Here is a 21,398-nt window from a genome sequence, read left to right as displayed (position 1 = left end):
ATATACATAATTTGGTCAATTTTATTCCCCAGTACTTCCCTACATCCTTTCCTCCTTGTGTCCTTTCATTACTTTACTGATATTCCTTCTATTTTCATGAGATTCTCCTTTCTTTTCTTTTTTTTTCTATAGCTTTCATATATAAGAGAAAACACATGACCTTACTTTCTGCGTTTGGCTTATTTTGCTTCCCAAGTTTCATTCATTTTTCTGTAAATGTCTTAATTTTTATTTAACTTTTTAAATAACCAAATAAATTATACATATTTATGGTAAACAGCATAATGTTTTAAAATATGTATATATTTTGGAATGGCTAAATTCAGCTAATTAACATGTGCATTTGTACTAAAAACTCAGTATTGATGTTTATGGCAGCTTTATTCATAATTGCTAATAGTTAGAACCAACCAAGATGTCTTCTGTAGGTTAGTGGATGAATAAACATATCCAAACAATTAAATGTTGTTCAGTGCTAAAAAGAAATGAGCTGTCAAGCCATAAAAAGAAATGGAGGATCCTATATAATCACTAAGTAAAAGAAGCTAATATGAAAAGATTACTTACTATATGATTCCAATTATGTAGCATTCTTAATGAGGAAAAACTATGGAGACAACAGAATAATTATGGTTGCCAGTTGTTAGTGGGGAAGGAGGGATGTACAGAAAGGACACAGGATTTTCAGGGATATTAGAACTATTCAAAGCTGGGCGTGGTGGCACATGACTGTAATCCAGGATTTGGGAGGCTGGGGCAGGAGGATTGTAAGGCCATATAGTGAGACCCTGTTTCAAAATATGGGGTAGAGGCTAGATAGAGGTGTAGCTTAGAGTTAGAGCACCCCTATCCCCAGTACAAAATAAAATAAAAAAATAAACAAAACTGTTCACATTTCAAAATATTGAAACTGATAATCCTCCAGATTTCTGCACTATCAGTTGTGATATCTCCTTTTTCATCTCTTCAAAATTTGGGTTCTCTTTTTTTTTTTAGTTAAATTGGCTAGTGGTTTATCTATCTTGTTAATTATTTTGAGGAACCAGCTTTTGGTTTTGTTGATTTCTGTATTTTTTTTTGTTCTTTACTTCGCTTATTTCCATTCTGATTTTAACAATTTCCTGTCTTCTACTGGGTTTGGGGTTAGATTGTTCCTGTTTTTTAAGGGCTTTGAGGTGTGTCATTAAGTTATTTGATGATTTTCTGTTTTCTTATGTGAGCATTCAGTGCTATATATTTTTCTCTTTTTTTCTGAAGATTTAAAGAAGTTTATTAGAAAGATAGAAATACAGAAAATAGAAATACAGCCCCATGCCAAAATGGCATGGGGGGGGTGACTCGAAATGAACACACCCTATATATTTTCCTCTTAATACTGCCTTCAGTGTGTCCCAGAAGTTTTGATATGTTGTATCTCTATTTTCATGTTTTTAGAAATTTCTTGATTTCACCCCTTACTTCTATGACCCATTCTTCATTTAGAAATATGGTGTTCAGTCTCTACATGTGCATGTGGTTTCTCTGAGTCTTTTTATAGTTGATTTCTAATTTCATTTTATTATGGTCTGAAAAGACACAAGGAAGTATGTCACATGTTTTGAATTTGCTAGTGCTCACTCTGTGGTCCAGGATGAGATCTATTTTGGAGTAGGTTCTGTGAGCAGCTGAGAAAAATGTGAACTCCGCTGTAGTTGGGTGAAATATTCTATATGTGTCCAACAGGTCCATTTGATTAATGGTGTTCTTTAGGTCTGAGGCATCTTTACTGACCTTTTGTCTAGAAGATTGAGCTAATGGTGTGAAAGGTGTGTTGAAGTCTTCCAGTATTATTGTATTAGGATTTATATGTGACTTATTATCATAAAGAGCTGGTTTTATGAAAGTAGCTGCACCTAAGTTTGGGGCATAAATGTTGATTATTGTTATTTCCTCATGCTGGATTGTTCCTTTTACTGATAAAATATGACTTCTTTGTCTCTTCTAATAAGCTTGGGCTTGAAGTCTAACTTCCCTGATATCATAGTTGCTACTCCTGCTTGTCTTCGAGTTCCATTGGCATGGATTACCTTACTGCAGCTTAAGTTTGTTTCTGTCTTTACTTGTAAGGTATGTTTCTTGCAAGCAGCATATAGATGGATTCTGGTTTTTGATCCATTTTGCCACTTTATGTCTTTTTATTGGGGAGTTGAGGCCATTTACATTTAACTATTCTTTTTTATTTTTTCGGGCTCCAAGCTACCCCCTGCCCTATTTTTTATTCTTTATTTTGAAACCGGGTCTCACTTAGTTGCAGAGGGCCTCACTAAGTAGCTGAGGCTGTCCGTGAACCACGATCCTCCGGTCTCAGCCTCTCGAATGCTGAGGTTACAAGCATGCACTTGAGGTTACAAGCATGCACACCATTCCTGGCTTACATTGAACTATTCTGTATGATACTATGATGGTAGAACTGAAACTTTTTTTATATGATTGTGCTTATTATATAAGGTTTATGAATATCCCATGAAATAATGTTTTGGAAACTATATTTGACAGTGTTGCTTTTATAGCTCAGAAGAGTGAGGTGAGCCAGGTTGCTTCTATAGTGGTGGTTGGTTGATGATTTCAGGTCATTTCTTAAAAATCTAGGCAATCTAGGTCAGCTAGAGATCTCTGCCTTTAATCAATCTTTAGGGCTCTTCTTATCTCTTCTTTAGTTGCTGTTCTACTGAAGTCTATAATTGGACAGGTTGCACACTGGACGTAGGGAAATGCTATTCTTACCTCATCCTACTGAACAGTGCTTCCCAGAGCTGCTCATTTCACAATCCTTGTGGCTGAATGTAGCATGTAGAGGCTCTGTGGTCTCTCAAATAGACACATTCCTCTTGGAGGTTGGAAAATGAAAGGTTCTCTAAATTGATTTTCATTCTCTGAAATGCCCATTTCTATATTTGGCCACAGTTACATCTACAGCTCAGTTGTGCCAAGCACTGGGGTAGTTTGTCAAAATGCCAAAGAAAGTGCTCAAAGACAGTGAAAGATATATGTAAAATGCTTACACTAGATCAGTGACTGCTCCCAGAAGATTTCAGTGGCAACAGGCTGACAGAGAGCACCTCTGTCCTTAATGTATCACCAAGCAGAGCCTCCTCTCTCATAGTGTTAGGTTGGACAAGTGACATACATCCTTCCCACAGAGCCCTCAGTTTGTGCCTGTCCCCACTGAGGGAGATCTTTTTATATTAGGCTGCAGAAGCCATGGTGCTATCAGCATCACTTTGCTTAGTTTGCCTTTGTGAACTGCTTCCCAAGGAGCATCTGTCTTGGCATCCATGCAAGAACATAGCTCTCTGCAGATGATGCCAACTCAACTTGTCCTAGTTTTCAGGATGCATAAGAAAAATCCAGTGTTGTTTAAGATAATACATATCTGAACTTTCCAGCCTAGGCTTGCTTTTATTGTTTCTTTAACTTGGCTTAGGTTTTTGGGAACAGTAAGGGACATTCAGAGACACAGTGATTTACTGCCCCCCCCCTTTTAAAGAATGATTCAACCACACTTATCAATCCTAGTTCTACACACAAAAATTATGGAATTAGCCACAGTGATATTATCTTTATTTCACCCTAACAGTCAACAACTAGATAACAGCCTCTTAAAGATTAGGAAAAGGAAAGGGGAAGAGGGGCATTAGTTATGGACTACTCTTTTCATTGTTTATGTCTTTAGAACTTACCTATTTGTATACCAAATTAAAAGAATTAGTTATTTTTAAGTTTGTTATTCTAAGAGGAAAACTGATCTGCCCCCAATTATATCTGTTCTCTTAGCTAGCAGAGTATTTAGATTAGATGGTTATAGACTCCAGAATCATGCAGACCTGGGTTCAAACCCTGGCTCTTCCATTCCATGATATGGAAATCTATCAAGCAATTCTAAAATTTTGTCATTCTATAAGATTATTTGAAATCTTTCCTCAGATAAGAAAGTTTTATTAATTCATATGGAAAGAGCATAACCTCACCTGCACCCTCCTTTAGGATAGGTAAGGTAAAGGAGAAAAGAGCTATGCCAGGAACCCTATATTTTGACTAAAATGATTTTTCCAGAGTTTTCCTATTTGTGGTTAATTTAAAAAAAACCTATGAAATTTTAATTAACACAATCTGTATAGAAATCATCAAGTGGAAGGGACTGCAGGAAGCCAACAGGTTGGGAACCAAAGAAGAAGCAAGTATCGAATAATGTCGAAAAGGCTCAATTCAAAGAGTAAACCAAAGTTAAGGCAATTTTAGTTATCAACATAGGCTCTTGCAGACTATTTGAGAATTCACATGTAACAATTCTATTGGAAGATTAACTCTCAATTTCATATCATGCAATTTTAGGATTTTATATTTCAATTTTAAATAGTACTTCTTAATATTAAAAAATCTGCCACAAGTAATCTTATGCCTGTAATCTCAGTACTTGGGAGACAGGAGCATTGTATGTTGGAAGCCAGTTTCAGCAACTTACTGAGGTACTTTCAAACAATAGGCCTGGGGGTGCATCTCAGAGGCAGAATGTCCATGGGCTCAATCCCCAGTACCAAATACAAACCAACAAACATGCAAACAAAACAAAGAGAAAACAAAAGCTCATGAAACTACATTAAACTTCTATTGTTTATGAGGTCGGCTACCCCTATATACACCTTATTGGCCAACATCTCTTTCCTGGAGATCTACTATTATCAATTCCAATGTGTCCATCATCTTATTCAATTTCCTCTCCAAGACCAAAACCATCTCCTATAATGGCTGCATCCTATAGTTCCACATCTTCCTCTCCCTTTTTGCCATAGAATGTTTCTTCTGGGCCCTCATGACATTTGAATATATATATATATATATATATATATATATATATATATATATACACACATACATACATATATACATATATATGTATATATATGTATATATATACACATACATACATATATACATATATATGTATATATATGTGTATATATATATATATATATATATATTACCATCTGCTGTCCACTACATTACCCCATCATAATTACTAGGAAAATCATCTGTGGAACCCTTGTGTCTGCCTGCTGGTTGAGTGGCTTCCCCTACACATCCTTGGGCGTTTGCTTGTCTTAGAAATGTAAAAGACCCTGGGCTTCCTCGATTTTCTTGCTAATCACTCTTGGTGTCTGAAATTCTGCAGGATCTCTTCCCTGTCTGAATTTCTGCCCACACTCAAGCTTCTGGCTTTCTAATACCAAAGTTATTTTTAAATACATTTTAAAACCATTTCCCAATACCAGCACATTAATACCAAAGCTATTTTCAAAAACATTTTGAAGCCATTTCCCAATACTGGTACACTTCTGACAACTGCTGGGAGTAACACAGGCTGCTTCTTGATGCCTCACGTTTACATCTGTGTGTTTTTTTAAAAAATTTTTTATTGGTGCACTGTATTCATACATCTTAATGGGATAAAAAAAAACTTGTGTAGACATACATGCACACATGGCCTAGTTAGCCCCTACCTGATCCCACACCCCATTCTCTCCCCATCCCTCCTTCCCATGATGCTTGGCTTACATCTGTGTTTTGATCTTCCTCTTCCTCTTCAGAAGAGTCTGTATCTTCTCCATTTGCAACCATGGTATCAGGTTTACTATCAAGTTCACCCAGCAATTCTTCTTGTCTCTCTAGTTCTTCAAGACAAGCCCAGTTTCTCATCAGCAAGCAAATCCTTAGATTTTACTTCATTTACAAAAAAAATGTCTAATGCTTTTGGTTTAGAATGAGGTTTATGAGCAATTCATTCTTTAGCCTTAAATTCAAAGTCATTTTTAATTTCTTCTCTTATGTCAACAATATCACCTGCAACATTACTCATTCTCTGCAAATCTTCTGACTTCAACTTTGAATTCAAAATTTTTAATTACTTCTAAAAAATCATCTATTGTTTCTCTTACATGTTCTTTCCAGTGCTCAACTAAACCTATGGCCTGGTTTGCTGATCACTTTGCAAACCAGTTGTCCCCAAGTAAAACAGTGACTTCATTAGAATAAACAAGTTTTCCTGGCATGAAGGCACAGGGGCCAAGTGGTATCATATTGTAAGACAACTTAACAGGTGAAGCACTGAGTCTTTCTTGAAGGGCATTATAGTCATTATCTACTTTCTTCCAATGCTGGATTTTCTCTTGGCAGTTAGTTACCATCTTTTCCTGCTCCTCCCGGAGCTGCACCACCTCTGGGGCCTTCATGGCCGGGGATTGAGACCTCCAGCCATGGAGGCTGCCCAGCGCCAGCGTGCTCGGCCTCATGCACCGCACACTGGGGCCTAGGAGGACGTGCTTGCCCTAGCGAGGCTATAGCTGTAATCATGGTTATTCAGAGACTAGCAAGGGAGGGCCTGAGAGGTTGATATAGGTCTGATAGACTTCTGGGTATTTGGTCAGCCTGAGTGCCATATAAAATGCTCATGGTGGAAAAGTGTCAAACAAATTTAAACTGATAAAGCTCTGATAGATCTTAGCATCTAACTTACGGTAAAAACTACATGGTACCAAAGTACTTGGGTGGCTAAGAATTGTCACTTTTATGATAGACATGGAGACTTATGTTTCCATTAGTAGTGGTGTGATAATTTGCTATTACCAGCATGAAGAAAGAATAGGAAAACAATAATTTAATGTTTCCAACTAACTTTAAAAGTAGTGTTATGTATAATTTAATCCCATTCTCAGAATAATATACATAAAAAGAGCTGTAGAGCAAAACAGGCTAACACTGGATTCAGAATGCTTACATAGTTTAAAATTTGTCTCTACCCCTTTTTATTGAATATGGACAATGAAAACAAATTCCCAAGACTCAAAATGACTCTTTTCTCTCAATTTAATCTTGGGTATATTAATCCCAGTATTTGGGAGGCCAAGACAGGAGGATGACAGGTTTGAGGATGGCCTCAGCATGGAGGGGAAAGAGCTGGGGGTATATCTCATAGGTAGAATACCCTTGGGTTCAATTCCCAATACCAAAAAAAAAAAAAATTCTAACAATTGTGTGCAATGGAATAAAAGAAATGGACCGAGATGAAGGTCCTGACTCTGAAGAAGGGGCATGACTGCCTTCTTGCAGCCATTCTCTCTGTTATCAGAGAGCTAAATAAAGACACACCATGAAAGACACTGCCGAGGTTGAGGAATAGAGGATTATTTCAGAAATCATGAGAAGACCCTGTTCTCTTTATCTTTTATTATTGAAGAAAATTACAAACACAATGTCAGGGGGGAAAAAAGTGTATGTGCAGACAAGATTATAGCTGTGTTATTTATTTTCTCAACTTCAACTGCAGATTATCTCAATATCATCTCTATATCTTGGAATTAAATGAGCTAATATGTAAAAACATTTATAACAGTGACTGGCCCTCAATAAATATCATTTTTTACTATTAATGATTACATAAAATATATTAGCATTAGTTATTGTTGGGAAGTATAAATAACAGGAATTTCTTATTTCTTTTCAAATTTTAAATGATAGTCCTATTATATTTTCATAAAGAAAAATGTGCTGATTTTTTTTGTGGTACTGGTGATTAAAGAAAGGGGTGTTAAGCCACTGAGCTATATGAGACAGGGTCTCTCTAAAATACTGTGCGCTGGCCTTGAACCTGTAGTCCTCCTATCTCAACTCTCAAGTACTGGGATTACAGATGTGTACCATCAAGCCCTGCAGCATGCTAATTTTTTAAAAGAAACAACAAAATACCGTTTTGGTTCTTTAAGGAGTTCTATATAAATTACAGTGAAAAAGAGACCTATTTTTGCCATATTTCTCCTAGTTCCCTTGTCTCCTGGAAGATTTATTATAAAAATCTTATTCATAGCACAAAATTAAGTCTGTCTCCTGGTTTCACTTCAGCAAATCAAAACTCTCATATTCACTGACGGAGGACGTGGATGAAGCCTGAGGAATGAAAGATTCCGAAGGAGTTAAAAGGGGGTTGGCAAAAGGTCAGACTCCCCCAGGATTCCAGGTGGAACTCCAGTCCTCTCTGAAATTCGTGCCCCAAGGCCCCCCAGTGAGAGTGGGAACTTATCTTAATCACATTTTTAGTAATCCTTTACTAGGTAGCTCTACCCTCCCCCATGTTTGCTAGTTTTCTTTGTTGATTGTATCTTAGTGATTTATGACACCTTCCCTATCCCTAACATTCCCCATGGTATTTCGGTGTTTGCTTTTTCCCATGAGGATGTGATACTTAACTTAGCTGAAAAAAGGATATAAAAGACCTAGTTTTAGAGAATAGAATTGTCAGTTGCCAAAGGAGCAATTGTCCAGGTCCTCCATTTCAAGTCTCTTCCTCCCAAGTCCCAGAGAGGAATCTCTACAATTCACATTTTACAAGAGCATTTCTTAGTGTTTTATGTGGATCAAATAAGTGATAACATGTAAAATATCTATCATCTGTCTATCTATCTATCTATCTATCTATCTATCTATCTATCACCTATCATCTATCTAGATAAAATCAAAATCCATTACCAATGTCAGTAGCTTTTTGGTTATCACCACATTAACGTTTCCACTGTGCTCTTATCCAGCAGCCCCACAGCTATAATTTTGTCTGCGCATACATTATTTTCTTCTTGACATTGTGTTTGTAATTTTCTTCAATAATAAAAGATAGAGAGAACAGGGTCTTGAAAGAGAACAGGGTCTTCTCGTGATTTCTGAAATAATTCTCTATTCCTCAACCTTGGCAGTGTCTTTCATGGTGTGTCTTTATTTAGCTCTCTGATAACAGAGAGAATGGCTTCAAGAAGGCAGTCACGCCCCTTTTTCAGAGTCAGGACCTTCATCTCAGTCAGTTTCTTTTATTCCATTGCACATAATTGTTAGAATTTTTTTTTTTTTGGTATTGGGAATTGAACCCAAGGGTATTCTATCTATGAGATAAACCCCCAACTATTTTCATATATATGTATATATATTCATATATATTCATATATACATATATATAGAGAGAGAGAAGGAGAGAGAGGATATATATATATATATATATATATATATATATATATATATATATATATATTCGTCTCCCTAAAATGCTAAGAGTGTTGTTATCTTGCCAAGGCTATCCTCAAACATGTGACCTTTCTGTCTTTCTCAGCCTCCCAAGTACTGGGATTACTATAACCAGGATTAAATTGAGAGAAAAGAGTCATTTTGGTCTTGGGAAGGAGCATAAGGTGAAGTCCACCAAGGTGTGTCAACTTTCGGCTCTTGAACACGTTTCTTTTAAGACTGGTGGTAAGACAGAGGAGAGCATGAAGTGCCATAGGATCATATAAGAGTGTTTTACTCAGAGTACAGATTTGGAAAATTGGAATGTGAAGTGTTAGAGAATGTTTCATAGAAGCTAAGTTTTTTCAGCACTGGGAATGTATTGTGAGCAAGGTCTTATGGCCAATAAGTAACATCACATATGATTTGTATCTTTCCACAATATATGGAAATTTATCTTTGAGGTTTATTGAACATTCTAAGATAATAGCACACAGGAAATAATAAAAGAAATTCTCTAAGAAGGTTAAGCTAGTTTTGGATTTTGGAAGCTGTTTTTCAAAAGACAACCAGCTATGAATGAACACCAAATAATACATTTCACACCTAAAGCTCTTAAAAGATAGGAACAATGTAACCTCTAAGCCAATAGAAGACAGGGAATTACTAAATAAGAGCAGAAATCAACCAAATAGAGAATAAAAAAATACAGGAAATTAAAAAAACCAAAAACTGTTTTCTCAAAAAAAAATTAACAAGATAGATAAACCACTAGCCAACCTAACCACACACACACACACACACACACACACACACACACACACACACACAGAGAGAGAGAGAGAGAGAGAGAGAGAGAGAGAGTCAATCCAAATTATGAAGATAAGAGATGAAAAAGGAGATATTACCACTGACAGTGTAGAAATCCAGAAACTACTTTGAAAAACTAGAATCCAACGAAATAGAAAATCTGGAAGAAATTGACAACTTTCTAGATAAATACAACCTTCTTAAATTAAGTAAAAAATATATAGAAAATTTAAACCAACCAATAGCCATCAAAAAAAAAAAAAAAAGCCCAGGACCAGATGATTTCCCAAGTGAATTTTATAAAAATTTTATAGAAGAGCTAATCCCTATACTCCTCGATATATTTTGTGAAATATGAAAAAAAACCCATAAAAAACAGGACTCTCCCAAATACATTATATGAAGTCAACATCATATTAATACCAAAACCAAATAAAGATAGCTCAAGGAAGGAAAACTACAGGCTTGTGTCTTTGATGAACTTGGATGCAAAACTGCTAAACAAAATACTAGCAACATGCATTCAAAACCACATCAAGAAAATCATATATCATGACCAGGTAGGGTTCATCCCAGAGATGCAAGGTGGGTTCAACATATGAAAATCAATCCATGTAATTCATAACATAAACAGAACGAAAGACAAAACTCATTTCATTAGATGCTGAAAAATCATTTGACAAAATTCAACATTCATTTATGCTAAAAGCACTGCAGAGAATCAGAACAGGAGGAATATACTTCAACACCATAAAGGCAATCTACAGTAGGCCCACAGCCCATCATATTAAATGGGAAAGAACTTTGAGAATTCCCTCTAAAAACAGGAACAAGACAAGGATGTCCATGATCATCACTTCTTTTCAATATAGTAGTTGAAACTCTATCCAGAGCAACAAGGCAAGAAAAGGAAATCAAAGGAGTACAAATAGGAAAAAAAGAACTAAAACTTTCATTATTTGCAGATGATATAATACTAAGAAGACCCAAGAAACTCAACCAAAAGGCTTATAGATCTGATCAACAAATTTAGCATAATGTCTGGATACAAAATCAATCTTAAAAAACTGGAAGCTTTTCTGTATACCAACCATAAATCCACTGAAAAAGAAATACAGAAAACACTTCTACTCATGGTTTCCCCCCAAAAAATAAAAGACTTAGGAATAAACTTAACCAAGGAGGTAAAAGACCTCTACAAGGAAAATTATAAAACATTGAAAAAAGAAATTGATGAAGACCTTAGAAGATGGAAAGATCTTCCATGTACATGTATTGGCAGAATAAATATAATAAAAATGGCCATATTTCCAAAGGTGATCTACAGATTAAATGGAATACCCATTAAATTACCAAGGTCATTCCTCACAGACATAGAAAAATCAGTTCTTAAATTCATTTGGAACAACAAAAACCCAGTATAGCCAAAGTAGTTCTCAGCAACAAAAAACATGCAGAATAAATCATAATATCTGACTTTAAAGTATACTACAAAACTAAAGTAATAAAAAGAGCATGGTACCGGCACAAAAACAGATACATAGACCAATGAAAAAGAATAGAAGACTCAGAAACAAATCTACACACTTACAACCAACTTATTTTTGACAAAGGGGCCAAAAGCATACACTGGAACAAGCCTCTTCAACAAATGGTGTTTGCAAATTGGTTAAACATAAGCAGAAAAATGGAAATAAATCTCACTTTCTCACCCTGCAAAAGAGTCAATTCAAGATGGATCAAAGACTTGGAAATTAGACCAGAGACCTTGAGCCTCATTGAAGAAGGCATAGGTTCAACACTGCAACACATAGGCACAGGTAAAAATTTTCTAAACAAGACCCCAAAGGCACAAGAAACTAAAAGGTGGATCAATAAGCAGGGTTGCATTAAACTGAAGAGTTTCTGTACAGCAAAGGAAACTATCAAGAATCTTATCTGAGAGCCAACAGAATTGGAGATTTTTGCCACCTACTCTTCCAACAGAGGACTAATATCTAGAATATACAGAGAACTCAAGAAACTCAGTACTAAGAAAACGAATAACCCAATCAAAAAATGGGAAAGTGAACCAAATAGACACTTCACAAAAGAAGAAATTCATATGGCCAACAAAAATGCATGACAAAATACTCAACATCAATTAGCAGTCAGAGAGATGCAAATCAAAACTACCCTGAGATTTCACCTAACTCCAACTAGAATGGTGGTCATTCAAAGCACAAACAACAACAAATGCTGGTGAGGATGTGGAGAAATGAGAACTTTAACACATTTTCATGAGATTGCAAATTAGTGCAACCACTTTGGAAAACAGTATAGAGGATCCTCAGAAGAATGGGAACAAACTTACCATATGATCCAGCAATACCACTTCTGGGTATCTACGTAGAAGAATGGAAACCAAACTATCAAAATAATGCATGCATATCTATGTTCATAGCTGCAAAATTCACCATTGCCAAACTATGGAACCAGCCAAGATGTCCATCAATAGATGAATGGATTACAAAACTATGGAATACATACACAGTGGAATTTTACTCAGCCATAAAATCACAATTACATCATTTACAGGGAAATGGATGGAACTGGGGGACATTTTGCTAATGGGATTAGTCAGTCACAAAATATAAAAAATCAGATGTTCTCCCTAATATGTGGAGCTAGGGAGAAAATGAGTCATAGGAGGAACTCTAGATGAAGAAAGAGATACTATAAATGAGCAAATAAGGCAACCTAACTGAGGGGATGGGAGGAGGAAAGAGGGAACTTCTGCTCTAATGAACTTTACCAAACATATCAATGTCAATCACTAAGCCAAACATGAGAAGGAGGGAGGGGGAGGGAATGGGGCAGGGATTGGGTAAGGGCTAATTGGGTGATATGTGCATGTATGTCTTCACCATCTTGTACCCCATTAAGATGTATGGCTACAGTGTACCACTAAAAATTAAAAAGAGAAAAAATCTAAATAAACTTCTGTTCAATACTGAAAAAAATGTCATATTAACAATTCTAACCAACAATTTATGTCAAAAAATATAGTAAAAAATATACAAGTCCTATCATTTAAGCACGTCAAATAATTAACAAATAACAAACAAGGAAAGGGGATAATTAACCACATCCAGTAATGGCAGAGGAGATTCCAAAGTTTGTCCAGGCATCAAGAGAGCTGAAGAGTTGAGCTGATCCTCAGCAGTGAAGAGCAGGGCTGAAGCATGGTTGCTGAATTGGATTCTACACTTGATAGGCTCGTTGTATAAACAGTAGCTTGGATTACTGTGTTGAAAAGGCTATTCTTCTACAGAGCTTCTGTAAGTTCTCAAAAGCCCAACAAAGCTTATGAAACCTTATCAGACACTTGTCAGCAATCACAGATGTGTTTATAGCATAAGTCCATCAGGAGTTTTGTTACACAGGAAGAAGTCCAGTGGTTGGTTATCAACTGCAGTGCAGAGCATGTTGGTTTGAGCCATCTGCTGTCATGTCCAAAAAAGTTGTTTGAGTTCCTGCAGTTGATTATGTTCCATGCTCTACACATGCTAAAACCCAGGGCTTTTCACATTCTAGGGAAGTGCTCTACCACTGACTCACATCTGCAGCCCAAGAAACCAACGTTTGAACTGAGTGTTGAGTGATGAAATTTTCTAGAAAGAAGGCAGGGATGGTGGAAGATGATGTCACATGTAGAAGAAGCAGCATATAGCTGGGCGTGGTGGTGCACGCTGGTAATCCCAGCATTCCGGAGGCTGAGACAGGAGGATTATGGTTTGAAGACAGCCTCAGCTACTTAGTGAGGCCCTTTGCAATTTAGTGAGACCCTGATTCAAAATAAAGAATAAAAAATAGGGCTGGGGGTGTATCTTGGAAGTAGAATGCCCCCGGGTTCAATCTTTAGTAACACACACACACACACACACACACACACACACACACACACACACACACACAAAGCAGCAGCATATAGAACGGTCCTAATGCATGACTGATATGGAAGGAACATGGGGCCCTGAAAGGAGATGAAGTTAGAAGTGAAGGAACTCAAAACACCAGTGCGTTTTGAACTTGATCTGATAGGAGGGAAGGAAATATTTGAGGATTGATTAGATGCAGAGAAGTGACTAAAGATCTGCATTTTTGAAAATTTACTATCTTTAAGGTTCTGTGCTATTTAATTATTTGATGCCACAATTTAATGCCTTCTCCTTTTCTCAAGTGTGTTGCTAAGCTCTACAATTAACTTTAAGAAGAAGGTGAATTAAAATTAATTGTATTGTTGGAATCTTTTGAGAATTTCAAAATTCCCTTGGACATACTGCCAGTCTCAGAAGCTTACAAAATTATGGCAGGAAATCTCTGTTTACATTAAATGTATCAGAATTTAAAGTTGATTAATGGCATGCTATTTCAATTGGATAGACATTCAGTTAAAACCATATTTTACTTCTAATTATATGTATGCAAACTGAAAATTCTGGGCCTTTTATAAGCCTGAGATGCCCAAATAGTAGAATAATCCCTTGGGCTTCTACCACATATAGAGCATCTGAAAATGATTTTAGAAGTAATAATAATAATAATAATAATAATAATAATTATAGCCCCAATAATAACTTTTTTACTCAAGCCTCAATAATAATGTCCTTACTTAATCTGATGGCACATTTCCTTGGAGAACGTTTTTCTATTATTTATAGAATTATAACAAAGGCTGTGTTAAATATCATACAGTTTTGTGAGTCAGGAAAATTTACACTGTGTAATTAAGTAGCACAAAAGGCACTTAATTGAATATAGACCCCATCTCAAGAAATCAGAATATAAAAATTAATAATTTTTTTCTCTCTAAGCTGTAACTGGTTCTTTTTCAGGAGAATTGGGTTTCCTGAGAAGGGAATAGTGTTATTTTCTTAAGTACTACTTAATATATATTTATTTTTCTTTGTGGATGGGTAACATATAAAAGAAGGCTTTGGGAGAGCAGAGCTAAGGAACTATGTATTTGATTTTAAGACATTAATAGTGAATAACAGGTAAACTAGTTATGACTGACTGGAAGACAATAAAGTGAAAAGATCTATCCTCATGTTTTTCTCATTTTTCTATGACAATAAAAGTGATTTTGTTATTTCAGGTGAATAATTTCCATTCTGTAGGCTCTCTCTTTTCTTCAAACTTTTGTTTCTTTTGCTTTTCTCGATTTCTTTTCTTTTCTTTCTTCTTCTTTTGTGGTACTGGGGATTGAAACCAGGAACATTTTACCTATGAGCTATACTCCCAGTCCCATTTTATTTTTTATTTTAGAACATGGTTAATTAAGTTGCTGGGGGCCTCACTAAGTTGATGAAGCTGTATGGGATTGCAGCCATATGCTACCATACCCCACCATACACAGAAGCTTTTTAATTTGATGCTTTACCATGTGTTGATTTTCAATTTTATTTCCTGAGCTTTGGGGGATCATATTGAGACAGTCTCTACCAGTGACTATATGTTAGAGAGTTGTTCCTAAGTTTTCTTCTAGTAGTTTCAAAGTTTCTAATGCCTAGGTTTGTGAGCCACTTTGAGTTTATTCTTGTGAAGGGTGAGAGATTGGGGTCTAACTTTAAATTTCTACCTATGGGTATTCAGTTTTCCAAGCACAATTTGTTGAAAAGTTTGTATTCTCTAGCTTATGTTTTTGAATACTTTATTAAAGAAGCCAAAGACTATAAGGGTGAGGATTTATTTAATATATTATACATATATATTTCATATATTTTATTGCATTTGTCTATATATCTATTTTTGTGCCCATACCAAGCTGTTTTAATTACTATAGCTTCATAGCATAATTTGAAAACAGGTATTATGATGACTTCAGAGTGGTTCTTATTGATCAGAATTGCTTTGGCTATTCTGGGTCTTTTGTTTTTTCTGTATGAATTTTGGGACTTTTTTCTTAGCTTTGTGAATAATGACATGGGCATTCTTGTAGGGATGACATTTAATCTGTAGATTGCTTTTGGTAGAATAGCCATTTGACCCTGTTCTGCCTATCTAAGAAAATGGGAGTCCTTTGATCTTCTAAGGTCCTCTTTAGTTTCTTTTTTTAATGTTCTATCATTTTCATTGTAGAAGTCATTTACCTCCTTGGTCAGATTTGTTTGTTTACTCTTGTTCATACTTTATCTTCAAGCCACCTTTCCTACTGATCATATAATTCTTTTATCTTAGAATAAGAACAACAAAAACATCATAACTCTTCCTTCATTTGGCATATCTCTTCAACTCCTACCCTCCTTCTTCTGTCATGCTTAGCCAGCCCTATGGTACATACCTGTTGGATATCTCAATCTCTCACTCACTCCTCAACTTAAAACAGTCTGGCTTAGCCAGGCGTGGTGGCACACGCTTGTAATTCCCGCACTTGGGAGGCGGAGACAGGAGAATCGTGCTGGTTTGAAGCCAGCCTCGCTGGTTTAAGACCCTGTTTCCAAATAAAAATATAAAATAAGTCTGGGAGTGTAGCCTGGAGGTAGAAGGGTTTCCAGGAACCCCAGTACCACCACCAAAAAATCCCCCCAAACAAAAAAGAACCCCCCCCCCAAAAAAAACAGTCTGGCTTACCTTTGACACATTTCACAGAAAAATTTCCAAGGCCAAAATTAATTTTTATGAGATTAAACCAAATATTCAAATTTGAGTTCTTATGGTTAATTTTTTTTTAGCAATATTCACTTAAGATGACCACTTTTTCAAAAAAAATTAAAAGAAAACACCATTTCCTTTGCTTTTTTTCCCTTGTACATTCTTCTGGTTTTCTTCTAACTTTTTTTTTTACTTCTCTTCATTTTTCCTTGCTCTCCTATTTACCCCCTACAGATGTATTTATGTTTAGTACAACATTGTTGCTGGCCCAACATTAGACTTCATTTTAAACCTGTGTTCCTTAGGTATTATCACTCATTTTAAGTTTAAATATCCTTTCCATGCTGACAACTTCTAATATTAAATAAATCTATTACCATTTTCTGTATTGAAAGTGTAATATCCATTCTCTGGCTGGATATCTTGGCTCAAATAAAGAGCAGCTGTCTACAAGTGAACTTATTACTTTAAATTTTTTCTTGTGGTTTTTCATCTCAGTAAATAAATTATACATTTATTTACTGTATAATGTACAGTAGGAGGAAACTTTTCTTACTATGATATCAACAATGAATGAAAAAGTACTTAGTGAACAATATTTGCTCAGCAATGTTTGACTGAATGACTGAAGTAATAATGCCATATATGATAAATAACATCAAATGCTTGGTACAGGGCATTTGGAAGCATATACAATGAGATATATTGAGAGTCTATAAAAATGATTCTACTGTAGTGAAATTAGAGTGGTCTTTAATAAGTATGAGCTAAAGAAGGAAAAGAGTTATCAAGCATTTAGTTCCCTCTGATAATTTTCCTTCTGCTTAAAATATGGGAAGTCATTTTTGTAAGGTAGAAATATCAATAAAAATAAAGAGGAAGACTCAATACTTGGGAGCATAGTTAATGAATCTTTTTGGGAGCAAGTTGGGTATCTTTTGCAATGGTCTTGAGGACCTGCATGACCTACATTTAGGAAGGAACATTTTAGAACAGATTTATTCATGTTTATTCAGTACATTTTTGACTCTACAAAATTTGTTAATTTTTAAAAATATATAATTTCATTGGTAAACTGTAATTACATGTCGTTGTGAGAGTCAAAGTGATACATACATGTACACAGCACTTGGTGTAATTTCTTCAATTCCTCTCCCCATTTATATTAGAGAATTGGTAGCAATACCTTCATATATGAACATAAAAGTATTTGGTCTATTTCCTTCCTCAAGTCTCCTTTTCTTCTTTCTTTCTTCCCTCCCCATATCCTTGGCTATTCTACTGGTTTCTCTCTGTATTTATTTAAAATCCTTTTTATATTTAAAATCCTATTTATAATAAAGAGAAATCTTGACAAAATTGTCAACCAAAGCTGGAAATCACTGCACCACATCCCCCATTTCTTTTTGACCAGCCCATTTCCCTGATTTTTGGCATCACTGTGAAATAAATCTATTTTTGGTTCACTTTCTTTGAAGTATATTGACCTATAAGATAGTCTACAATCACTGCCATTAAACATTTATTGTGACAATTAATGTCTATTATAGCATTTAATTTGACTTCTTTCTCCTGTCTAGTTTCAAGTCTTTTCAGAAAACTTTATTTTTAGTTGACACATAATGATTGTAGTTATTTAGAGAGAACAATGTGATGTGTTTTAAAAATATACTTTTATTTGTGCATTGTAACCACACATCATATTGAGGCTTGGTGTGATAGAGACATATTTCCACATAGCTCCCAGTGCATTTCCTCCAGATATTGCTCCACTTTCTCCCCCTACCTATTCATGATATTGAATTGGTATTCATGGCTTTACAAATCTACATAGGAGTGTTTGAATTGTTTTCTTCATCAAATCTCCCTTTTCCCCTCCCACTTCCCAGCCCAAACTTCCTTCCACTAGTCTACTCACCTCTCTCTTCTTTTATTTGAGTCTCTTTTGTTTCCCAGTTTCTTTGACTTTCACATATGAGAGAACACACAGGAGCCTTCACTTTCTGAGACTGGCTATTCTCACTCAGCATAAAATTATCTATTTCCCATTAATCTTTCTACAGACGGCATAATTTTGTTCTTATTAATGTCTGAGTAGAATACCACTGTGTGCATATAACACAGTTTATTTTTTCTTCTCTTTCTTCCTTCCTTTCTTTCCTTCTTTCTTTTTTCTTTTTTTTTTTGGTATTGAGTATTGACCCCAGGGGCATTCTACAGCTGAGCTACACCTGCAGCCCTTTAAAATTTTTCTTTTAAATTTGGAACAGAGTCTTTCTCCCTTTAGACAAGATGAGGAAAAAGGCTCTGATACCATAATCTATTTCCTTCCTCAAGTCTCCTTTTTTCTTTCTCTCTTCCCATGCCACATAATAGTCAAATAGACCAACCTAGAAGCCAAGAAGAGAAGGCAACAAAAACAAAAGACCAAGTGACATTCAGAGGCAAACCAATTAGAATCACTCCAGACTTTCCAAACTGAGTCTTGAAAGTAAGAAAGGCCTGGAGTAACATTTTCCAAACTCTGAAAGAAAACAACTTGCAGCCAAAAATTTCCTACTCAGCAAAACTATCTCTCAAATTAGATGGGGAAATAGAAATCTTCTAAGAGAAACAGAAGCTGAAGGAATTTATGTCTTCCAAACCAGCACTAGAGAAAATACTCAAAGAGATTAACTGCAAAAAAAAAATTAGTACTACATGCTGGAACCAGAGAAACAAGAATTTTCACCCAGCAAACAACTAAGAAAAGAAGAACATATACTACCTCAAACAGAAGTTAAATCTCAATATTTTAGGAATGAAAAACCATCTCTCAATAATCACACTAAACATAAATGGCCTCAACTCTCAATAAAAAGACACAAGGTGGCAAAATAGATTAAAAAATCAGAATCTATCTATCTGCTGCCTGCAAGAAACACACCTTCCAATTAAAGAGGTAGAAATGCCCTGAGTTCAATCCTCAGAAACCATGTGTGTTTGTGTTTGTGTGTGTGTGTGTGTGTGTGTGTGTGTGTGTGTGTGTGTGTGTGTTGTTCTTTATGGCTAAAAAATTTCTTTTTAAAAACTTTTTATAGGTGCATTGTAGTCATAATTCTTAATGGAGTATAAAATAGTGGAGGCATTTTATTTGTATGCATATACCACAGTTTCTTTACCCGTTCATGTGTTACCCATTCATGACACTTAGGCTGGTTCCTTAGTTTGACTGTTTTGAATTATGATGCTATAAACATGTATATGCATGTATCATTATAGTATTCTGATGTCAGTTTGGAAAGACACCCAGTAATTGTATAGATGGGTCATATGGTGGTCCTTACCCAGTCTTAGGAGGTACCTCCAAACTGATCTTCATAGTGGCTGTACTAATTTGCAATCTCATCAACAGGTGTATACCCCCACAACCTTGCCATCATTTATTATTGCTTGTATTCTTCATGTTTGCCATTTTAACTAGAGTTAGATAAAATCTCAGTATAGTTTTGATTTGCCTTTCCTTGATTGCTAAAGATGTCAAACATTTAAAAAAATAGATTTATTGGTCATTTGCATTTCTTCCTTTGAGAAGTATCTATCAAGTTCAATTTCTCATTTTAATAAAATTATTTGTTTTATTAGTGTTATATTCTTAAGTTCTTTGTATAATCTAAATACTAGTTTATAAGATTTTGAGTTCTTTATGTATTTTAAATTTTAGTGCTCTATCAAAGGAGTAGTTGGCAAATATCTTCTCCCATTTTGTAGGATCTCTCTTTAGACACTTGATAGTTTCCTTTGCTTTACAGAACTTTTAAATTTAATACTATCCCATTTATTGATTGTCATTTGTATTTTCTGAGCTTGGGATTTTATAGAGAAAGTCTCTATGAGTTTCTATATGTTGGAGAGTTGGTTCACTCTTATAATAATTGCAGTGTCTGTTCTGATTTCTAGGTCCTTTATCCATCTTGAGTTTACTCTTGTGTAAAGTAAGAGATTTGAGTCCAGTTTTATTCTTTTACATATGGATACCTGGTTTTCCCAAGACTATTTACTTAAAGTGCTCTCTTTTCTCTAGTGTATGTTCTTAGCATCTTAGTCAAAATATCAACTGACTATAAAGGTGAAGATACATCTCTGTATCTTCTATTTTATTCTATTGACTTATGTGTCTGTTTTTATGCTAATTTCATGCAGTTTTTATTACTACAGCTCTGTGGTATAATTTGAAGTCAGGTATTGTGATGCCTTTTTGGTGTTTCTTATTGCTGAGAATTGCTTTGGCTATTCTGGGTCTTTAGTTTTTCCACATAGGTTTAGGACTTTTTTTTCTAGCTCTGTGAGGAATGACATTGGTATTTTGATAGGGATTACATTGAATCTGTAGATAGGTTTTGAAAATTTGGGTGTTTTGATACTATTTATTTTGCCATCCATGAACATGGGAGGTATTTCCATCTTCTAAAACTTCTTCAGTTTCTATCTAGTATTATCTAATTTTCATTATAGAGGCTCTTTCCTGATTGATTAGATTTATTCTGTTGCTTCCACATATGAGAGAAAGCATATGACTCTTGACTTTCTGACACTGGCTGATCTCACTTCACAGAATATTCTCAAGTTCATGTATTTTCCTGGAAATGGCATAATTTTGTACTTCTTTATGGCTGGGTAAAATTCATTGTGTATATATACCACATTTTCATTATCCATTCATCTGATGAGTGTGTAGGTTGTTTCCATGATTTGGCTACTGTATATTGAGCTTATATAAACATGGGTATGCATGGATTACAATAGTATTCAAACTTTTTCATATCAGCATATAACATCTAGTCTGTTTAATGTATATATGGAGATTAAGTGTTTGTAAGAAATAAAAATACATA

Source organism: Muscardinus avellanarius (genome assembly GCF_963383645.1).
Source record: "Muscardinus avellanarius genome assembly, chromosome: 12".
Lineage (NCBI taxonomy): Eukaryota > Metazoa > Chordata > Mammalia > Rodentia > Gliridae > Muscardinus > Muscardinus avellanarius.
Note: the sequence above shows the minus strand (reverse complement) of the source record.